A 22,819-nucleotide genomic window follows, 5' to 3' on the forward strand; every position below is an offset into this window, starting at 1 on the left:
GTTGCCACCTCGCACTGCTGGTCAGCATACACCTGCATGATCCTGTGTCTACCACAATATCAGTGTGTCCTCTAATTCCCTCTCATCTATCAACACTGAAGTCCTTTCTCTGGCACTTAAGGTACCCTCAGCTAATATATATTTTCTCCCTGTTATATTCACTTTTTGTCAATTAAGTCCCTGAAAGATGACAGAACTATGTTCCTGGAGGGTGAAATGCTCAGTTTAACCAGAGAACAGGAGCCAATAACAACTTCTGCACTAATATGCGCCCATTTAAGCTTGGGACGCAGGGCTGAGATTACCAATTATGGAGCGGCTATATCTTGTAGCAAATGATTACAACTATCAATCCTGTTTTACAGAGGATATTGAACACCAGTAGCATTTATTTTTGACTATTACCGGCCTGGGGCTCATTTCACACCGTCAAACCAGAAGCGTGTACCCTAACGCTAATCTTCCAAGCCATCCAGGGTCATTCTCCTGTGAAGGTAATAGATGGTACCTGTCAGCTGCTGGATTTTCTTCTAGCTCATTGCTACGAGAGCAGCATTGCCTGTTCAAATGTCACCTTAGGAAAAGAACTGAACACAGGAAGCAAAATGTGGTTTGGTTTGATGATGGTTAAGGTTAAGTTGCAGTGGGACGACGAAGAAGCTCTTGCTTACACTGCCAGCCCTTGGCTGAGAGGAGAGAACAGCCCAGAGTGCAGCAACGGCAGCAGTCACTTTCCCATGGGTGGAGCAAAGACTCTTATCTCGAGATAAAACGGAAGGGGCCAGTACCGGGAACAGTATGTTAACAGACTTTGTGACTCAAATTTGTGTACACTGAAACGTATTCAGAAATGTTCCCTTCCAAGCAACTCCCTTGTATTCACTCCATAAATAGGAGTGTCAGTCATTAAAAAAAATGAAGCACAGAGGCACCCCAGAGAAAGGCAGCATCGCCCAACCAAGCACTACTGTGATATTTAGGGGTTGCTTCTGTCGGCCTGAAACCTAATTAAAAAACTTCCTGTAGAATTCCATGTTTAACTTGACAAAGCTCAGCAGCACTTCAACCGCTTTGTCTTCCTGCAATATGCCAAATATGTGATTGTTCAAAGACACCAAACCCAGCATAACGTGATTTATAAAGCTCTCTGCTTCAGTATCGCATCTGATTGCTGGGGATGAAGAGAAGGGTGTAATTAAAGATTGAAACAAGTACAGTAAAAGAGCTACTTTAAGCTTCTAAATCCATCATTAGGTTGACTTTCAAATGCACTTTACAGTTTGCTTGCTTATTGCACAGCTTCATTTGTTGTCTAAAAAATATTTATAAGCTTTTGCTGGAGTGTTTGCTGCCTAAAAGTTAATTCATGAACTCACTGTTATTTTCAAGCTCACAGAGAGTGGAAGTCTGTAAAGGTACCAATAATATAAACTCTTCTGCGGAGAGCACCATGGCTTGTCACCTCAAAATAACTTGATCAGAAATATACCTAATCCTCTGTATCCAATTCCCAAAACAGGCACAGCTTATTATCAAAAAGCATGATACCATTTCCTTATAAAGGTGCTGGCCGGGTCTTTTTTATATTGTCCCTTTTCTCACTCCAGGAAGAAATACTTTTTTCCTTTTAACCATTCAAAAGGGAGGGGCCCCTAGAGCAAACTCTTTATCCAACAAGCTTTCCTCTTGTTGTGCAGCACCAGCACTTTGGGCTGGGTTTGGTGAGCTCGTACCTGGGCTTTCTGACTTCCTTCATATGGTTCTCTGCTAGCCAGTGTCTCCAAGTGGGTTTCCTGGGCATGGCACAGCAGCGTGGACTCACGTGTCACATCTGGCTGTACTGCCTTCGCAGGTCTGTGTCCTGAGGATGGCATAAAAGCTGTTGGGTCAGTGTATCCTCAGTGGTTTTGGCAGCCCTAAGCATGCCTCCTTTCTATCCTGCTTGCCAGTTAGCAACTTTATCCCCAGAGATAAACTTTGCCTTATTGTAAGTAGTGTTGTCATGGTTTAATTCCCAGCCAGCAACTAAGCACCACACAGCCGCTTGCTCACTCCTCCCCACTCCCAGTGGGATGGGGAGGAGAATTGAAAAAAAGAAGTAAAACTCGTGGGTTGAAATAAGAATGGTTTAATAACTAAAGTAAAATAAAATATAATAATATTATTAATAATAAAAATATAATATAATCATAAAAAGGAATAAAAAAAAAAAAAAAAGAAAGAAACCCCAAGAAAAGACAAGTGATGCACAATGCAGTTGCTCACCACTTGCTGACTGATGCCCAAGCAGCGATCTGCCTCTTTGTGGCCAACTCCCCCCCAGTTTATATACTGAGCATGACGTTCTGTGGTATGGAATATCCCTTTGTCTAGTTTGGGTCAGGTGTCCTGGCTATGCTCCCTCCCAGCTTCTTGTACACCTGCTTACTGGCAGAGCATGGGAAACTGAAAAATCCTTAACTTACTATAATTGCTACTTAGCAACAACTAAAACATCAGTGTGTTATCAACATTACGCTAAATCCGAAACACACTGTCCTGGCTACTAAGAAGAAAACTAACTCTATCCCAGCCCAAACCAGGACAAGTGTGTATCGCATTATGCTGAATTCCAGCTAGATCTCCCATGCTCCGTGGGGTTGGAGTAGCTCCTATTTTGACATGTGATCTGTCAAGGCACATGTTGACAATTCAGTAGGTGAGGCTGTGCTGAAGTCAGTAGCCCAGGGTGCAGCTAGGGGTGCTCATCAGTGCTTGAGGTTTTCAGTTTTTCCCTTACACTTACTGAAATCCAGTGGAAATGTATAGAGAAAGCCATTCAAGCATCCAGCATCATCTTTATCAGAGTAAGCGTGGACTGCAATATTCTGGCCCTGGCCTAGCTGGGGAGAGTCAGTCTGTCCTTGACGTGCCACTGGCAGTTTTGGGTGGACGTAAGCACTTTTCACTGCCTGTCAGGGACAGGTATGTTGTTGGGTGCAGACAGGCATCACCCCAAAGCTGGCTGCGCTCTTCCTCCTCACCAGCATGCTAAGGAGGAACACCTGGGGAGCACTTTGGCTATGTATGAATTTTTTTTTAATAAATGAGCACTAGTAAGCCCAGGTTTATCAGCGCTGCTCTCCCAGTCGGTGGCTGTGACCTGGCGCATCCTTCCCACCACAACCTTGTGCTTCCCGTTTCCCTGTTTCAGTACTACCCCCACTGGCATTTCCAGCACAACCCCATGATTTCTGTCCTGCTCCTCAGAGAAGCTATGGGCTGTGCAAGACAGGTGGAGGCAGGAGTTTATGGGAGAGGAAGGGGACTGAACTCCTTCCCCAACATAACGTCCCGTGGACCCATCCCAGTCACGTAACTCACCCCCCAACATGAAGGCTGCCTTCATCACAGTAATTGCTTTGCTGATGCTGCACACGATGGCTCATTTTGCTTATGGCAGGGGTTACCGTAAAATTACACACAACTCTCAAGAGAAAGCCACCATCACACCATCACTTGCTGGCCTCAGCTGTCTGTGGAGGAACACGTGTAAAGAGTCGTTTGTGGAGATAGAGTCTGAAAGTTTTCAGGAAAAATCAGATGCAACGTACCCTTCCATCTTTCTCCTCTTCCCAGCCAAGGAAAGGCAGCAGGCTGCAAACTTTCAGCATGTTTTTGAATCCGCTGTGAACAAGCAGATAGCCAAGCCAGACGCAATCCCAAATCAAACCTGTCTTCATCAAAGGAAAATAGCAGCATTGGCAAACACAGAACTTCCCCTGTGCAGACAACTGTTCCTCTTCAAAAAGGAACAAAAGAAAAGGAAACAAGCGTGGAGCTGTAACTGAAAAACAATCATAAGAAAAGCTTGGAAATGGAAATAAACAAACAGGCTTCCAGTAGGCTGGGGGCTTAATGATGCAGAGAGAAAGGTTGCCTGAGGAAAGCTAAGAAAATGTCCCCATCCTAGGTGATAACTGTGGAAGCCAAGAGAATTGTGTCTCCCTGTAAAAGCTGCAGAGGATAAATATTACCCAGCCACAAAAGTGCAGTCCCCGGCCACACACCCTACTAGGCACCTAAAATGATCTTTCTCCCCCAAACGTTGTCCCAAGTGGGTGACTCACCGTGCCAGTCTGCCCTCGCCGCTGCGAGGAAAATCACACCGGGCAGAAGCAGGTTGTAGGAGAGCAAAGAACTTTTGCACCCACCTGCTGCTCCTGTCCTGCCGTGGAGGATGCTCCCGGGGTGCTGTGGGCATGGCACCGCTGCCTCCCGCCTGCCAGCACACCGGCTGCGGCACTCGTGCACCCATCCTGTCCAGGGCTCTGCAGGGAACATCCTGACTGTGCCAGGGATGCTGATCACAGAAGAAGGATGGCAAACCTGGTGCAGAGGGTGGCTTTGGGCCAGCTGTTAATGCACGTTTTAAATATACCCCCTCTGGGGCTGGCAAAGGCCCGGGCTGTTACTCTAACATTTTCCACATTTCTGGACTATTGCAGTTGGGGTAGCTTGGACGTTTTAGATTGCTCAAAAATGCAGCAGGCAGTTAATTCAGTGGGATTTTTTTAAGAGCATACAAGATGCTAGACCTCTGCCATCTGATCTGACCTGTTTGACAGACACAGAAGATGTAGGAAGTTTTCTTACCCTGTATCGACTGTAGGAAGCTGATGCCTGCTGCAGTTGAAGGGATTTGCTTGTGTGCAACACATTGCAATAGAACTGTAACACCTGCACCCACAGCAGTGTTTATTTAGTCATCCAAGTCCCATGTGAAATCGGTGCGAATGTAAGCACCTGGATGAATTTGTGGATCTGGCTCAGGCCTTTTGGGTTGATGGTAACACTCCCCTGTCTTCCCTGCCTTCTGTCCTGAGAAAAGCATAAAAAAGCAGAGAAGCAGCTGCTTGTGATGCTGCCCCAGACCTCCTGGGGATGCCGGTGTAGCATCCGCTTGTCCTGGGACTGGGCTGCCTTGGATTGTGCTGGACTAGTGTGATGGAAGTGCTAGAGAGAGTTTTGTTGCAGAAGCAGAGCGATGGTTTTGCAGCAGTTGTGGTGTTAGTATAAACGGTAAGTTTTATCCCCTCGTTTGGCGGGTGAGCTGTGCACCATGAGTGCCCTGACTGATGCAGGTTAAAGAATGACTTTATAACAAAAAGTGCCACCATCAAAGAATACATTTATGCGCTGCGGATCAGGTGTCAAAATCAAAGCAAGCTCTCCGCTGCATGATAAATCACAATAAAATGGTTCTGTCTTTGTACAATTGCTATTCCCTTGAATTTGCATTGGCTGCATAACCTTTTCACTGCATATGATTAACTCTCGTTGTTATGTCTTTTTATTCTCCTTGTTCTTTTTCATGTAGTTTCAGAATTGAAGCTAATAAAGAAAAAAAAATATCAAAAATTCACAGTGGGGATCTGGGGATTAAACTGTCTACCAACCTTATTGGAGGCAAAGGTCTTTTTTCTAATCATCATTTGCATTTTCATAGGTGTGCTGGTTTTGGCTGGGATAAAGTTAATTTTCTTCACAGTAGCTAGGATGGGGCTACGGTTTGGATTTGTGCTGAAAACAGCGCTGATTGATAACACAGGGATGTTGTAGTTATTGCCGAGCAGTGCTTACCCAGAGCCAAGGCCTTTTCTGCTCCTCACCCCACCCCACCAGCGAGGAGGCTGGGGGAGCACAAGAAGTTGGGGGGGGACACAGCCGGGACGGCTGACCCCGACTGACCCAAGGGATATCCCAGACCATAGGACGTCACGCTCAGCATGGAAAGCTGGGGGAGAAGAAGGAAAGGGGGGGACATTCAGAGTGATGGCGTTTGTCTTCCCAAGTAACTGTTAACACATGATGGAGCCCTGCTTTCCTGGAGATGGCTGAACACCTGCCTGCCCATGGGAAGTGGGGAATGAATTCCTTGGTTTGCTTTGCTTCCATGTGCGGCTTTTGCTTTACCTGTTAAACTGTCTTTATCTCAGCCCGTGAGTTTTCTCACTCTTCCAATTCTCTCCCCCATCCCACTGTGAGGGAGGGAGTGAGCGGCTGCGTGGGGCTGGGTTGCTGGCTGGGGTTAAACCACGACAATAGGTTAACAATTTCTGAAACTGTTAAGTGATATTGTTCGTTCAGTTTGGCAGCATTTGTTGTACTTGTCTAAAATGAAAAATGCTTTCAGCTTAAGAGTGCATATAACTGTATCATTTATATGATGCCTGCTTGCCTTAACAGGTATGATAATGTAATTTTAGGATTACTGTGCCAAATTAAAACCTGGCATAAAATTCATACAATTGTGCTGAACTCTGTGCTTTCCACCTGCTTCTGCTGTCTCTGAAATGGAGGGTTTAGGCGGATAGATGTTAAAATGATGTTAGTGTTTGGTGCTTTTCAAACACACCAATTCATACTGTCAAATGAATACAAGGCAATCTCATTCTTTACTTTAAAAAACAGCTAGTTTTTAATTCTCATTGTTTCAAGGAAATGCTTGGACATAGAGACCTCAGCGCTGACCTCAGCTGCTCCCTACTCCAAGTAGGGAGGAAGTGCTAAAATCTCTTTGCTTTTGGCGTGCTCCAGGTTAGGAAAGAGACTAAAGTAGCCTCTGGTGTCTGAGCATTGCTTTGCCTGCCCGAGTTTTACCTGGGTGCTAATCCCTTTCATTTTACTTCACATAACTGGTCCCCAGAGGGAACTGAAGTCTCTGGGAGAAGCTGTTCCCACGTCCAGGCTCTGCAACTTGGCTGCCCTCTGAAGGAGCCTAAATTCAGTGAGACTACATGGCCATTTTCTTGGGGAGGCGGAATAATAATTATATATGCCATTAATTATTAACTAATGGTTGTATAGCTCGTTTTCCCTCGGCTGACCTTCTCCTGGTGTGCGTGCCGTGGGGTCCCCGGCGGTGGCTGGAGCCTGGCTCTGCCTGCCGGCAGCCGGCTTCCCACCGCTGCTCTGGCACCGGCTCCTCGAGGTGGGATGTGATGGGGTGTTTTCCTTGGGAGACTGCGGATTCCCTGAAGCTGGGCAGTGCCTTGGAAATGGTGTGGTACGTTAAGGTGAGCAAGCTGACACGAAGTGAACTAAGAGCGACTGCTTGCTTAGTGCCTGGTTTTGATGAGACTTTTCCTTTTGATTCCCAGGAGCTTTGTACTGGGAGGTTACTTGTTTAGTTGGCTTTAATTCTCAGAAAGAATAATACGATGCTTCCTGTCCTGCTTTGTTAATTACCTCATTAGAATTGTCTTAATTTTTTTAATTACACTGAGTATGACAGTGCAATGGTGTGATGTGATGAAGTTGTTGAGCAGAAGATCAGATATCCTGATTAGAAAACAGTGCGGAAGACCATCTGAGATAAACCTAAGCACTTTTTTTTGTCATGCCTTTGATTTGCTTGTGGCAGGCAACCAAAGTTATTCATCCCCGATTGGGACTCAGATCCTGTAGCCCAGCAGCTTTGTTACACACCATGTATTAGCAGTTCAAATTCTTTGGAAGCACTTGTTATCCTTCAGTGATCAAGTAAACAGTGAGTTTGGAAACAGGAGGGAAGTAATGGAAAATGAAACTGTCAGCAGCCGGTACATCACGGGTGCAGCTGGGAAAGCACTCAGATGACTTCATCTGAAGAACACATGAATCTTAATAGTGTGTAGGGTGTAACCTTTGAAGAACAACTGTCTATTCCAGTTGTACACAGCAATTTGATTCAAATGAGCTGATAAAAGCAGTGGGGCAGCCTGGTCTGGCACAGTTACATCCCTGTCACGCCTTCACTCATGGCAGCAGTGTTTTGCAGCTGTGCAAACGTGTCCCGTTGATGGAGAACCCTCTGATACGTGACCGGTAGCTGTGGCATGCTGCACGCCAGCCCTTGCCCTGCAGTCCAGCTCCCTCGGACGAGGAACGTGCTCAGTTCGTGCTGCCTGCAGCCAGTCTGCGTCCTGCACATTTGCTGCACGTGGCCACGTCCTCGCTCCCACGTCGCGGCTGGCTTGGCTTCCCCCGCACCAGGCTGGTGGGTGCCGCAGAGCCCCGGGCACCCCGGGGTGCTGCACACCAGCCCCTCTCCGGCTGGCACCTCCGCTCGCCCGGCTGGGCTGCTCCTCGCCTGTGCAATGTCAGAGCGCTCAACTTGCTGCAACAACCTTGTTTTATAAACTACCCTGTAATTCCCAGGCTCTCACAAGGAAAAAGCAAAACGCCGCAGGCTTGTATGGGTGTCCCCAAAGAATCAAATTGCTTTGTAAACTTATCAGAAGTGCAGTGGGGCTCTTTTTGCTCTTTTTCTCCCCAGACGCTGAATACTGCTTCTGTGCCAGAGATGGTGTAAAACTCCTACTGGGTGGCCTTTTCTATAATGTTCAATAAGTAAAATGATATGTTCTTGGAGCCTGTATGAAATGCTGAAAAGCTTCCAATTCTATAAGCAGATAGTCCCTGGGAAGACATAATGGCTTAAAACCCGGTTCAGGGACTTATCTCTCGGCACCACTGATGTGACTGGTATTGAATTAGTGTTAGCTTTTCATTCTGCAGGTTAATGTCATGTATCCAGCCGGGACTGTTCCATTTGGCATCTGTCACAGTCACTGTCTTTGCATCTCTAGAAAAAGCTGTTTTCGGTTCACTGTGATTTTGGGAGTCAGGTCACACCCCAGTTGACAACTGACCTGTAGCAGACGGATTAGAGTGGTTGTACATGGCTAACAGTAATTGCATGTAAGTAAAGTGCCTTCCTGGGACAGCAAGACCCTGACCTTGCAAATGATCATTTGCAGCCTTGATTTTAGTCCCACGGCGTCAGTGAGACTGCTGCGGCGTTGAAGTCAGCCGCGTGCGTGCGGCTGTGGAAGCGGGGCTGAGGTCGGGGGGAGAGGAGGACGCCGCCGAGCACACGGGCTGTAGAAAGCTGCTGTTTAGCCTCTGTGGTTCATCATGATAATACGTTGCATAGGGGAGACATTGACTGAAAGTGCACCAGGATTGTCAAATTTATCATGAACCGTGTAATAATTAATGGTTTCCCCTAAATCCCTACCTCTGGGTGTGATGGTGGTGAACAATGACATGAAAGGTCAGTTTATATTTGCTCTTTCTTTAAGGAAAGGCTGTTTCTATCCTTTTGCTTGCATGGAAACATCTTAAAATAGTTCCAAATATACCTTAAAAGAGCAAAAAACAGAAAGCAAACCAATTATGTACATAATTTTTATTTTTTAAAAAGTGTGGCCCTACTGAAGCACACAGCTACCCTGAATATGTCATTATATGGCTTTAGAAAGGATTAAAAACTATCAGCAGCTTCTTGCAGTTTGGACTTTAAAGCCAACCAGGACAATGCCTCTTCCTGATTTTTCTCCTTCAACATTGTATCAACAATAATAATAATAGTGATATAGTTAACAATTAGTTGATAATTTCTAGAAATAAATTTATTTGAGCAATATAATCTCTCTTGCAGTTCAAATGTCATTCATAGGCTACTTGCGTTTTTGCAAATGCTTCCTTTTTTAGAACACGAACTGAACAAAGGGATAAACATAAATGGTGTGGGAGTTCATCACAAGGGCTGGCTCTTGACAATTAAAGAGGACTCGTTTACTTGTGATTGAGGGCAAATTCACGTGACATTTTTTATATGCCTTAAATGTGTTATTCCTCATTGTAGCAGCATAATTTGCACTTCTAAAGAACATGCAGCAAATCTTTCCTGTTTCCTTAGAAAATGCTGGTTTTGTGATCTCATTCCTGTAGACAAACTCATTTTGTGCAGTAGTCCCTCAAGACAAATACAGCAAAAGCAATACTTCCTCTAAGCAAGTATCAGCATAATGCATTTAAGCATTTTTTTATATTTTAATAATACAAAGTTCTGGCAGAGTCCTGTTATATTCCATGCATGTTAAGTAAACAGCCTATTTAGATACCTTTTTTTGCAATACAAAAGCTTTGTGTACATTAGTGGCTTAAAACCTCATTGCACCCTTTTGAGACAGGAATACATGCAGGTGAGCGTTTCAGCCTCACTTGGTTTGGTGGAGGGAGCAAGGGAAGAACAGAAGGGATACCTGTTCTGTTGTAAGGGGACAGGAAAAAAAGTTCTCCTCATTTTTTGTAATGAGAAATCATCTTCAAACTCATATTCCTTTTTCTTTTCTAAAGAATTATTCTTAAGAATTCTTTTTTCTGCTCTGACTGCTTATCAAGGCACTAAATAGCAAGTGCATTTTGTCCTTTAAAATTCTGGTTATAAGCAGTTTTGAAATGCATTTGTTTTGAGTAGGAGTTCTTGCACTGATGTCTGGCAGTTCAGTGGGACTTCTCTCAAGACAGATGTCTACTTATAGTACTTAAAATCTACTGGAAAAATGCGGACTTTTAGTTCGAAATGAGTATATCATTAAGGGTCTGATGCAAAGCCCAGTACAATCCATTAAAATAGCCTAAGTGAGAGACTAGATGGAAGCATGTATACTGGTAAAGAACCCATCCTGAAAGTATCAGCTTTCACAACATACAAAGTCTGTGCCCATTTCTGGGGAAGTTAGTCCTTAGGATGTTGTGTGAGTTCAAACTGGGGATGATGCACAGACATAGCTGAAATTTTGAACTTTGCCTGCAGTATATTTATTCTGAAATAGGTTATGTCACATATGCATGTTATAGGGGGCAAAAAAAGAAATTACGGAGCTGACCATGTGCAGTGCTAATTGTGACAAGGAGTTTTGTGGACCTGAAATGTTTGTGTGCCGAGCCTTGTGCTGGACCAGAACGTGGTTTCATATTGCTAAGCGGCACTTCTGCTTAGTTTTCCTATTTTACATGACAGCTTCATGAACAAACCCAGCCTCTGCTTATCTCACAGGTAGGAGGGTGGGTTGGAAAGGCCTGGCTCTCTGAGATGCTGGTACCCTGCCCTGGCCGAGCTTTCCCGCAGAGAAATGCAACGGGCTGTGCAGCGCTGGTGGTAAAACAGCATCTGTGGGGAAGGTTGTGCCACTGTAGGTAATTCTGTCCTTCACTTTTATTCAGTGGAGTTTGTTCTCTTGCAGGCTAATGTAACTGCAGATATTCTCATTAAGCTGAGAAATATCTACTCCTTTTTTTGTATCTTGCAAACGGCTTTGCCTCTGTCTTCTTTCCTTGTGTGGTACCACGCTGCAGTGTAGCCTTTACCTAGGACACCCTGTCAGACCCAAAGAGAAATCCAGTTTTAAAATGCGATTTGGACTGCAAGAGGGCAGCAAACTCACTAATATTTCAAAGAAACCTCTGTATGAAAGATTTATTGTTTGCTTGTTTTTAAAGGTGTGCCAGGATGTGTTCCCAACAGGAGAGACTGTATTATTTCCTCTTACAATATAGTGCATTTTTAAAGCCAGTTAGCAGCAAACATGTATTTCTGATGGCTTCCTGCTGATGTGAAGGGAGCATGCAGAGCATCCAGAGGGCAAGGATGGGACAGTGTGTGGAAGGGATGTCAGGCAGTGTCACTTAACCATCAACAGTACATTTCTGAAATGTCTGAAAATGGTAAACCTTTGCTAATTGCCTCTCTTTGTGGTTACCTTCTGCTCCATGTTGTCTTCTGCTGTAAGCTGGGTTACTGCATGTCTTGGAAGCCAGACAACAGACTTCTCAGGATGTTTTTTGCCATAGGCACCATATGTCTAGTCTAAACCCTCAGTTCAGCACAGCAAACCTGGAGCAACAGTAGTGGTAAGAGCAGCTGCATAGGATTTCCTTTTCTGTGATGGTTTCACTCTGTTGTAGCACTGCCTTCAACCTAAACACATGAAGCCACAAATATATCTACTTCAACCTAAACACATGAAGCCACAAATATATCTATTGCAACCAGAGCAGTATGTATCAGTATACAATCAATGCTGTTTTATCTCATGCACGTGTAAACTCTCACCTGTTTCCTCTACTAACACTGATCCATACCAGTCTTGCCATATGGTTGGAGGTCTCAGGCTTGTAGGTCTGTTTTCCAGAAGGATTTTCCTTGTGCCTGCCAGGTTTTGCGTGGTTACTTGGCTTTCTGGCCGCTGGAATGAAATAAGCCTTAAAACCCACCGGTGGTCTCAAAGGAGTCTGGTTTGGGATCAGATTCCGCTTACCTCATTGAGAAGCGGGACTCCCTGGCCATATTGTTTCAGTTCCTTACATAGTGGGTGAAAGAAGATGAGGCACCTCAGGAAGGAGGTCCACGCTCTTCCTCACCTATTGTAGGATGGGGTGATTCATTTCTACAGGTGCCTGTGTTCCTCCATTTCTACAGGGAAACCTCACCTCTAGTAACCAGCTCTTCTCACTACAGGTGTGAGTCTGGACCTTGCCCCAGTAACTGGGTGCAGACTCAAGCCCCTCCTGTCGCTCGAGCCATGGATGGCTGCGTGCACTTTGCCATCCCACTCTGTCACTGGTAGCCAGAATGAATGTGGCCCTATGAAAATTGTTGGCTTTGCTGTAAGCAATTAGTAACATCTTTCCCATGACTTGGACCACATGATTTGTAAGCCTCTCAGAAAGCTCTCTGAAACATGAGCCAATTTCTCTTTTAAAACTGTTATTAAAAAAAAAAAATCTTACAATGCTAGCAGTGCTGAGCAAGATAGTATCAAAAATCTTTTGTAGTTCTCACTGCCAACCAATACAGATTTATACCTTACAGTGGAAAGGACATAGAGCCTCAGTTTTTGATTAAAACAGCTCAGCTTTTCATCAGTAAAAATTGAGGTTCACAGTGCCAAATAAAATAAGGCCAGGTTCTTAGCTAGTTTAAACTGGATGAGCTCCAGGTAGCTTCAGTCGACCTGCACTGAATTTTACTTGCTGGATTTTGGCTGTTACATGACTTTCCTACTGTAACCAAGTAAGACATACAGCAGCCTTGCAAGGGATGCATCTGAAAAGACACATTGCTATTCTGCACCTGTTCAGTCCTAGATTCACAGTTCCTGCAGATGTGAGTAGGATCCTGCTCATACACAGATTTACCAGGGTTTTTTTCTCCTTTGGAGTCTGCATTTATGTTTATAGCTTGCTGCTGGAGCATTTGCACTAACGGACGGGATTTTTATGTTTCTTTATTCTGGCATGCTGTAAACTAAAATTTTAACACCCGGTAAACAAAACTGAGAGGCAGTTTGTTCTCGGTATAATATTTTTGTGACAAGACAGTGAGAAATAAATGGCATCTACAAGCACCGTGTTCTTCCCTTGGTGCTCCTAGTAATTTTAGGACTGCAGTTATGTAGCTGAGGAGGAAAGTTACAGAGACCCACTGGGGTAGCAAAAAATTGAATGAAAACCCCCAATGAAAGAGTTGCTCATGATTTTGTCATGCTTCCACATTTAGGTTCCTCTAACACTGGGCCGAATCATGAAGAAATGCCAAGAGCATTAATCACACTGCTATATACTTTTCAGCTATCTTTTGGCAGCCTTTTGAAAGTCACAGCTAAAAATACTGAAAAGACTCTAGGCTTAATGGGATTTGAGTTAAGAAAAAAGATAACATAGAAAGAAAAAGACTGAGAACAATGAGTTGTGTTATGGCGTTGTGTTATGGGTGTACTTACTGAGGTCCCAGTGTAGGCGAGATAACAAAAGGACTGTTCGTCTGAATTAAAGGTGCACCTGATCTAAAGAGGAGTCATCTGCTGCAGTCTGAAAAGTTGTGTGGGTTTTGAGGGACTTTTCTCCCTTACTGGAATACTAATGAACAAACCTTTGTGTAGTGGGTTGACCTTGCCTGGACACCAGGTGCCCACCAAGCCGCTCTGTCACTCCGCAGCTGGACAGGAGGGAGAAAATAAGATGGAAGAGAACTTGTGGGTCAAGATAAAGGCAGTTTAATAAAGCAAAAGCGAAGGTCGCACGTGGAAGCAAAAGAAAACAAAAGATTGTATTCTTTACTTCCCATCAGCAGGCGATGTCCAGCCACTTCCCGGGAAGCAGGGCTTCAGTACACGTAGTGGTTTCTCTGGAAGACAAATGTCATAATAAAAAATGCCCCCCCCTTCCTCCTCCTTTCTCTGAGCTTTTATTGCCCAGCAGATGTCCTATGGTCTGGAATACCCCTTTGGTCAGTTTGGGTCAGCTGTCCTGGCTGTGTCCCCTCCCAAGACTTTGCCCACCCCCAGCCTGCTGGTGAGGGGGGACTGTTGGAGAGACAGCCTCGATGCTGTGGAGCACTGCTCAGCCGCAGCCAGAACACTGCTGGGTTATCAGCACCTTTCCAGCCACCAATACACAGCACAGCGCTAGGAGGGCTGCTATGGGGAAAATTAATTCCATCCCAGCCAGACCCAATACATTTTGCTACTTCAATCGCGGGCACAAGGGGAAGAAGTGCCCCCAGAGACACATCCCTGGCAGAGCAGTAATGCCCAAGGGTTATTGCAGAAGCACTGGTGTCTTGGGGCAAATCCGAGGCTGTTTTAAAACCTACCGAGGGCTTAAACAGCCCCAAGTCCCCTCTTCTCCCCGCTTTCCCGTCTGGGCTGGGTGGTCCAGGGCAGTGGGGAATCCTTGACCAGACCCAAAGAGCGAGAGACACTGGTCCAGCTCAAGGATGTCTGGTCTCCTTTCTCAAGCACGGAGGTTTAGGCACTTGGCCAATATTATCCTTAATACAAATCATCAGGGCTGCACATGGGCCATAAGCAAAGTGCCAGCTGATCACAAGAGATGCTCAGTGACTTGTAAGGGCAGGCAGCAATCAGCATCTCCCGGACTCAGAACACTTCCCAGTATTTTAAGCTTAATAGCCCAAACCTTAGACTTGAATCAGTAGTTCATTTTAGGACACAGACCATAAAGCTTAAATAGAGATCAGCAAGTAAATCCCAATTTTTTCCCACCTCTGCCTACTATTCTAGTGTTTTACGTGGCTTCTGCCAGTTGTTCTCATGAAGACATTGAAAGACTGAAAGTTGAGAAAAGCATATGAGTAGCTGGCTGCAGTAACAAAATGCATTTCTTCACTGATTTTACGGGCTGTTGTATATTTGTCCCCATGTGACTGTTTACTCACTTCCAAGTCATGTTTTTCTCTATCACTGAACAGGACTGGCCAGAAATAAAACCTTTACTAAGCTGTTTTTCTTCCTCCATTTGATGCAGAAGCATTGACTCTCCAGCACGCAAAAATTCAAACTCATAGTGGTGTTTGGACACTTTGTATGTCTATCACTTCTGAAGTTTACTGCATGCTGTAGGGTTGTTATTTTACACCTGTTAGTAGGCATAGGCTATAATGGCCTGGGTTTGAGGTACCTGGATAAAAATGTGAAAGCACAGGCTGTAAATCCAAGCAATATTGTACTCTATTGAATCCTCATATCAAAATTCTTCCTGCAGTTGCAGAATCCAGTTTGCACTGATTAATTTGATGCTGAAACCCCAAAATGGATTCTGAGCATCCAAGCCAAGCTACAGTAATAACACAGTGCTCCTACTGATCTCAACAGGCTTTAGTCTTATTGCTATTGACTGGAGCTGAGATACAGAAAAGTTAAGTGATTTCTATGGCACTATATGAAGTTAATGGTAGGGTCAGGAGTAAGACTCTGGCTATTTGCCTTCAAAGCCAGCGCTCCATTTTATAGCCTAAAGGCACCACGGGAAAGAGTAAGCCAAGGAGCTGAAGGCCATCAGCAGAGCTGTCTCTTTTTCCTCAGTTCTCAGTTTACCTGAGCTGGAAATGCACAGCTGCCACTAAACTTATCTCAGCTAATAGAGATCATTAGACTGATTCTCGTTTACTGCAGCTGGAAATCAGCATTTAGAGTGGGAAAGCAAATACTCCAATCCAAATATTGCCATGTCCTGAACTCTTAATGTCCCTCTTTTCAAAAGAATACTTCAATCCCGTTGTATAGAGGCTCAGGCTTGCAGAGGCACTTGAAGATTGCCCGGGAGCAGCACATCGTTGGGCAGATCAAAGGGTTTTGTCTCAGGCTGGAACTTGTGAACGGGTCAGTGGTGCTGCTGGGGACAAATCGGACTTTGGGGCAAGGTGCTTCTCTTTGTGTCCTTTGTCTCCCCATTTTTTAAATAGGGACGGTCATGTAAAAGAGTTTGTGTGTAGCAGGCAAACACTTATCAGAAACTGAGTGCCCGTGTGAAAGTGTGACTAGTCTTGCTTCAGTCTTATCTGTTGTAGAAGATGAAAACTGCTGGAGCTGGCGTATCTGCAACTGGTGAGGACAGCACGTACTGCAAATAGCTGCGTGTTGCTCTCAATGCCCTTTTCTCGCCTGGGTGCTAAATCCTTTGAGGGCTGCACTGTTTTTTTTCCTAACGTAGCACCGGCACATTGTAGACTACCGTGGCCCAGATCAGCAAGGTAGGTGCATTCCCCAGGTCTCCTGGAGCCTTTTGATTTCTCCTCCCTGCCTAAGATCTGTTGCTGTACCTTGCGTCTCTCTTCTTGGTGGCTGTGCCTTGATGTGAGGGGACGGAGACCGGGGGGCACTGAGGGGGATGGAGGGCAGCGTCATGGGTCTACATTAGGTTGAAGAGGTGAACAGCAGGGATGTAGGAATCCCAATAAACTGGAATTGCTGGGAATGTACCTCCAAATCCTAACTCGGAGCTTAATTTTTGCCGGGTCGGGTTTGAACAGGGCCTTGCGGGGTGGGTTTGCTCTTCGTTATCTGCCCGAGTTGAAGACTGGAATACCCCTCGGCCCCCAGCATCCCTCTCCATTACCCCTCGGGCACGGACCGAGGGGAGAGGGACGGGTTTTGTTTCAGAACCAGGCAACTCTGCCATCCCGGGAGGAGACGTCTGGGAGCCATGAGCAGGCCGGTGGCTCCAGTCGCTGCTCTGCGTGGTGGGGCTGCGGGGCTGCTCCGTGCCATAGGGCTGCCTCACGCAGAGAGCTCGGGCTAAGGCGGGCAGCGTTGCTGCCTACACCTGCTCTCCTAATGCTTTACACCACTCCTAATGCCTTACACCACTCCTAACGCCTTAGACCTCTCTTAATGCCTTACACCTCTCTTAATGCCTTACACCTCTCTTAATGCCTTGCCTCTCTGAGGCGGGTCCTGTCCTGCCTGTGCCAAGGGTGGGACTAGTTACCTTGTCTTTACAAGCCCAAAATATAAAATAAGCAAAATCGAAAGGATCCCCAACCCCAGCCTGCCTCCCCAGCCCCCGCTAACCTGCCTGACCCCCCGCCCGCCCCGGTTCCTTGCTCTCACCGCTCCGAACTCCGGGCCGGGTTTTCCGCGGTGCTGCCGCCCGGGACAGGCACGGCCCCGCCCCCGAGGGCATAGCCCCGCCTCCGGGGCATAGCCCCGCCCCGCCCGGCCGCCCCACGCCGCCGAGGCCAGGTAAGGGCCGCCGGGGGATCGCCCGGTCCCGGTGCCGGTGCCGGTGCCGGTGCCGGGGTCCGTGGGGGGCGGGAGCGCAGCCCCCGGGCCGGACCCGCTCAGAGGCGGTGGGTGCGAGCGTCCCGGGGCCGTGCGTGTCCCGGGCTCGGCCGCGGGACGGGGCGCCCCCGGCTACCGCTGCCTGCCGGCAGCGCCGGTCAGACCGCTCCCGCCGCCCGCCCGGGGACAGCGTCCGCGGCGGCCGGCGATTAGATCGCTGCTTGAGGCACCGCTCCCCTCGCTCCCTCCCGCCGCGGGGAGCCGCCGGAGCCCGCCGTGCCCCGGGTGCCCACGGTTCTGGTGCGGGACCTCTCGTCCAGGCGGAGGGCAGGGACCTGCCGTCGGTGGGACCCGCACGACCCGTGTGCCGGGCACCCGTGGGGCACCGCCGAAACGGGTGGGAGCGTTAGGTTTAACAGCCGGCACGGGAGCCGCCCGCAGCCACCGGGCCCGGCACGCGGGGCAGGCCTCGACGCCTCGACGCTCGTCGCGGGGAATGGACGTGCCGGTAGGGAACGTGGCTGCGGGCGCAAGCATGCTGTAGGAGTAGCTCTTCCGTGGCGTCCGTGCGTTTCGGTGCCCCTCGGGTTAAGGCTCGGGGCCGGCTCGGCGGTGCCCTGCCTGGGCTTTTGCGGCACCGCGCTTGTCAGCCTGGTCGGGGCTTGGGGACGTTACCTAAATAAAAGCGTATTTTTGTCTCACTTTGGTGAATTGTGTTGTCAAGGCCTTTTGTAATTAGTCGTAGAGTGGGTTTGTGGCCTCTATTGCAAGGAAGTTTGTGAGGCGGCTGCTGGTTTTCAGAGGAGAGGTGTCAGACCGAAGATGCGGCTGTGTTGTAGAGAAAATCTGACATGAAAAACTTTTGGAAAAAAAGGAAAACCCTACAAAATAAGGGGTACTTCTGATGCTTTATAGCATACTTTTTGTTATTGTTTCCCCACTTTGTGTTGTAAGTTACTTGTGAAAACCTGGAACATGAGGTGTCACTTCCCTGTAACTTCTCCTGCTGTTTTGTCTGTATTTCCATAGTCTCCCCTCCATCCTCATTTTATTTACTTCCTTATTCATGCATCGTTGTTGTAAATAGTTGGCATGACAACAACATTTATTAATTTCTGCTCCCTTTGCAGGCTGCTCTCTGGTGCGATTGATGCTGTTGTATAAGCTCTGGTAACCTGTGGCCACCACTATTTGGTTTATTATGTCTTTCTTGGATTTCTTTGGCAGTGAACACTTTATTTAAAAAGGGGTTTGTCGTGGAACTTATCTTCCCCAGCAAAGTTATAGACCATTCTGTGCCCCCTGCATCTCTGCCCCAAGGGCAGACCACAGGGTATGGTCAGGATGGTGGAGATCTACTGGCCTACCGCTGTGAAACTTCGGTGAGGGTGTCAGGAGGCAAGGATCAGTTGGTTATGAGGGCTGAACCCATCTCCTTTACCCTCCCCTCCTCTCTGTCCCTGTTCCACCTTTGGCAGCATATCTGAGAAGCTCCACGTGGGGACTCAAGTTTCTGCTCTCCTACGCAATTCTGTAATTGAAGAGCAAACTTCTTTTTTCCTCCTGAACTCATAAATCACGTCTGTTTAATGGGCCTCCATCACTGGGAAAGAGGCAGCCCTTGCCACGGTATGACCAACGTGGACAAAGTGTTCATTGTACGGCAGGCTCGCTTTGATTGCATTTAAATCAATATTGTTATCTACGCTTCAGAGATGTAGGGGGAGAGAAAGAACAATAATAAATGTTTGCAACAAAGTTGAAAGGAGTATGTAGCTGCCCTGGAGGAGTCAACAGGCAGCAAAGCTGCATTCAGAAATAAGTTCCTGTTAGTGACTCTTGAATCAAAATCAAGTTACTTTTTTGCGAGTTAAGCCTAATGGTACAGTTCATCTTGGAGGGGAGAAAACAGGCAGGATTGGGACAGCAGTTCAGCGAAGCTTACCCAAGGAGGATGTTGTATGCTGCTGGCAACTGCTCTGGGTGTCTGCTTGAATAGGCTTGCCTCACCTCAAGCTCAGCCCAAGCTGTTGCCTTCTCGCAGACATGCGGCTCGCCGGGCTGAGTGTAGCACTGCAAAGCAGAGCAGTCAATAGCGTTGAGTGTCACTGGGCGGATGTCTTACCCTCTGCAGGGTATATGTGCACTTTGCACAACTGTATCATCATACAGTTACGTCTGGGCAGAATTATAGTTTTCACTGCTCGTGTAAAAGCTTCAAATCTTACTCAGCTTGAGCACTTAGAAATAAAACTGTGTTGTTTAACGGTACAGGTGATCTTGTTATTCTTATCCAAAAAGTCTGTCTTCCCCGCCTCCCTGCAAGGTTTGCTAAGTATTCATGGAGCTGCACAGATGGAAGAAGGACCTTGTCTGCGCAAGAAAATGGTACCAGATGATCATCTGAAACTGATTTTATTTTTAGTGATTTAATTGAATTGGTGCAACCCGTGTTTGGATTTCTCACTTGAGTTTAGGCAAACTTTATCTTGAGCTAAACGGAATGACAGTCCATGTCCACATGCAGATTTGTGCTAGTTTAAGCACATCTGTTTATACTCATGCCTGTAGTTAATTAACCTACTGAAACTTTCTCCTGTAGAGATAACCTGATACGAGAACTGTGCCTTTGTGATGAAATTAGTGTGGCGTAATTAATTTCCTTGTGAATTCAGACTGCCTGTCTCTGGTAGTATTAGCCTCCTCACATCTGTGGGTGTTTTACATCACCCGTCACTAGGAAGAATTAAATACAAGATCTTTCACTTTATTCTGAGCACTGCAGGGTATATAGAGTGGAAGCAGGTGCTTTTTTTTCTTATTGTAGATAACAAGTGCTGCCAGAGAGACCTCCTATCCCACTCAAGTCATCTAGCTGCTAGAGCACATACATGGCTCCAATAAGTGAATTTGTGACTATTGCACTGGAAAGTTGCATTATTCCTGGAAGAAAAGTGGCCAGTTTATTAAAAAATATTCCCATGTATGAATTTTTTCTCATGGAACAAGATCTGTGACAGAAGGTGAAGTCACAGCTTCAGTAATGGGATTACTCTCCCTAGAGCTTCCTTTCACTGTATGTCAGGGTGACAAAGTAAAAGAGCTTTATTTAAAATTGTGGCATAGTGCATTTCTGTACTTGAACTGGGCACAACACAGACCAATCCAGGCCTTGGCACAAGCTTGGAACTTAGAAGAGAAGAAGGTGGGGATCCCAAATCAAGCATGGACTTGAGCTTCATTTCTCTTCCCTTTCATAATGTGGAGGCTGACCCCAGACTCTGGATCTAGCCCCTCTGTGTTTTGGCATCACAAACTGGAAATTGCAGGTCAGGAGATTATTTCTTAGAAGGTTGTTTCCAAAACTTTCCTTTTCCCAGACACTGGAGGGAATTGTACCTGCCAAATATACCTCATTGTAAGCAATGATGAGATGCACCCTGCTGTTTTGCAGTTACCTTCATTCCATTTTTGAGTTGTCTCAGAATCATCCAGGCGTGGCTGAGGCTTAAACATGATTGTTGACCAAAGTGAAGGATCCCTCAGTATGCAAAGTTTCCTAAACAAACAGCACTGGTTTCCCGTGGCTTTTAACACCATGCTCTGCCTCATGCCATCGAGCTCAGCAGGCAGAGGAGTACAAAGGAACTGGGGCCCGCATATTTTTGACTTCTGAGCTCCCACCATGTTACAAAACCAAGGGGGTTTTTTTTGTTTTGTTTTTTTGGTTTTTGGAGGTTTTTTTCAACGAAATGGCTTCTGATTCTGAGGGCTCCTAAGCTGCTCCAGACAGCCGGGCAGGTGCTGCAAGCTCAGTATTACTGGGGCATAACAAGCAGGGTCAGGAAAGCAATTTATGACATGTCACCACTGTAGGCAAATGTGGAGAAATTATGTTTGGAAGGAAGCAGAGTTGAGGTCAGCAAATATTTTTCAGGGCCAAAAAGAAGAGCCAGAAGTTTTCATGGGTGGTTGTTTTTTTCTTCATCCAGTCCTGCAGTTTCTTTGTTTGAACTCAGCCAAAACTTATCTTCCATCTCCCTTTTCATATTGAAAATATCCAGGTTCTGAGGATGAGTGAGTGACAAATGGGGACAGGGAGATGATTAGTCTGAATACATAACCTTCACCTGCAGTGATCTTGCTTTAAGCTGCTAATTTCTCACTTTTAGCTACCGTGTATTTATTTGTTGTTGCCTTTTCAAGTGTAACAGCTGAGAAGGTGCTTTTAGGAGTAACCTTCATACCATGTGGCATCTAAAAACACTGCTAGCAGGAGAGCTGGCTTCTTTAAAGCTGACATAACATGACTTTTCTCCCTTGGCTGAGAGGGAAGCCTGGAGACCAGGATATTTTTCTGATGGAAATGTCAGCGCAGCAGAAACGCAGCACGACTTGCATGAGGAACTCTAAACTGGCTCACAGCTAAGCCGTGGGGATGAAGGTTTGTTACAAACTAATAAACAGGGAATTGCAAATTCTTTTAAAACTCCGTTTTCTTGAGGATGTAAGTGCAGATTTAGCTCAAACCTTAGTGCAAGCCTCTGCCCCCCACCCCAAAGCCAAGTGCCTTTAGTGGTGCTGTGGGAGCGCTTCCTTCTCGCCTCCACCCAAACTCCCTGCCTGGCTGGGGCTGGACCGAGGCAGAGCGGGTCTCGCTGGGTGACAGACATAGCAAGGTTACTGAAATACTGGCATCCTCTCTTGCAGCTAGGACACGTCCATCCTTGTTCAATGGGATATTAGAGGATTTCTTGGTGTCCCAGGTGGCTGTGCTTGTTTATTTGTGTTCTGGCAATCTGCAGATTTACAATGAACGACATCCTGCAAGATCTGCAAATGGTCCCCACCTATGAAATAAACAGAATTCTCAAGTATTTAAACTAAAGTGTTGGATTATCAGTTTATTACCAGTAAAAGGCCTTATCGACCTTAAGGAGTCTGAGTCACACTTCTTCTCTGATGGTTTTTTTTTTTTGGCGATGCTGGCTCTAGGAAATAATGGTTAGGACTGAGAAGCTCAGTCTTTTGTTTACGCTAGGTGGTAACCGTAGGATGGTTTACTTAATTAAAGATGGATAAAAGGAAGTAAATAGTATGTAATGCAAATTCCACCCATGCAGTTCCTTGCTAGAAGGAGATGGGTAGAGTTCAGCGTAGATAATTACTCAAGTGACAGTTACATTGCATTGAGTGGAAATGCATAAGAGAGAAAAATCCTTATGCATCATTTTTTACAAAAGGAAACTGAAGCCTTAACAAAACCTTACATAATATTATCGGTCTCATACCTTCTTCGGAAGCAGTGGTATTTCTGAGGCTGAGTGCAAATAAGCAGAGTTCACCCACCTCTAATGTGGTCAGTGGAGCATTTCCTCAATTATGCATTCCCCACATGCACTGAATAGGGGACTTTACTTGGT

At 46.3% G+C, this 22,819-nt stretch overlaps 1 protein-coding gene across 2 annotated transcripts in view; it reads left to right on the plus strand.

Annotated features, from left to right (window-relative positions):
- Positions 1–22,819, plus strand: part of PSMD10 (proteasome 26S subunit, non-ATPase 10) — an 86,994-nt gene that overhangs the window by 30,720 nt on the left and 33,455 nt on the right. The window contains exon 1 of one of the 2 annotated variants that reach the window (XM_052813088.1): positions 17,317–17,357. The exons of the other annotated variant lie outside the window; for it this stretch is intronic. The gene's annotated coding sequence lies outside the window, so the exon portion shown is untranslated. Of the gene's footprint in view, positions 1–17,316; positions 17,358–22,819 lie in introns of those variants that run through there. 2 annotated transcript variants of the gene reach the window in all.

The sequence above is a fragment of the Harpia harpyja genome, chromosome 18, assembly GCF_026419915.1.
Source record: "Harpia harpyja isolate bHarHar1 chromosome 18, bHarHar1 primary haplotype, whole genome shotgun sequence".
NCBI classification, from domain to species: domain Eukaryota; kingdom Metazoa; phylum Chordata; class Aves; order Accipitriformes; family Accipitridae; genus Harpia; species Harpia harpyja.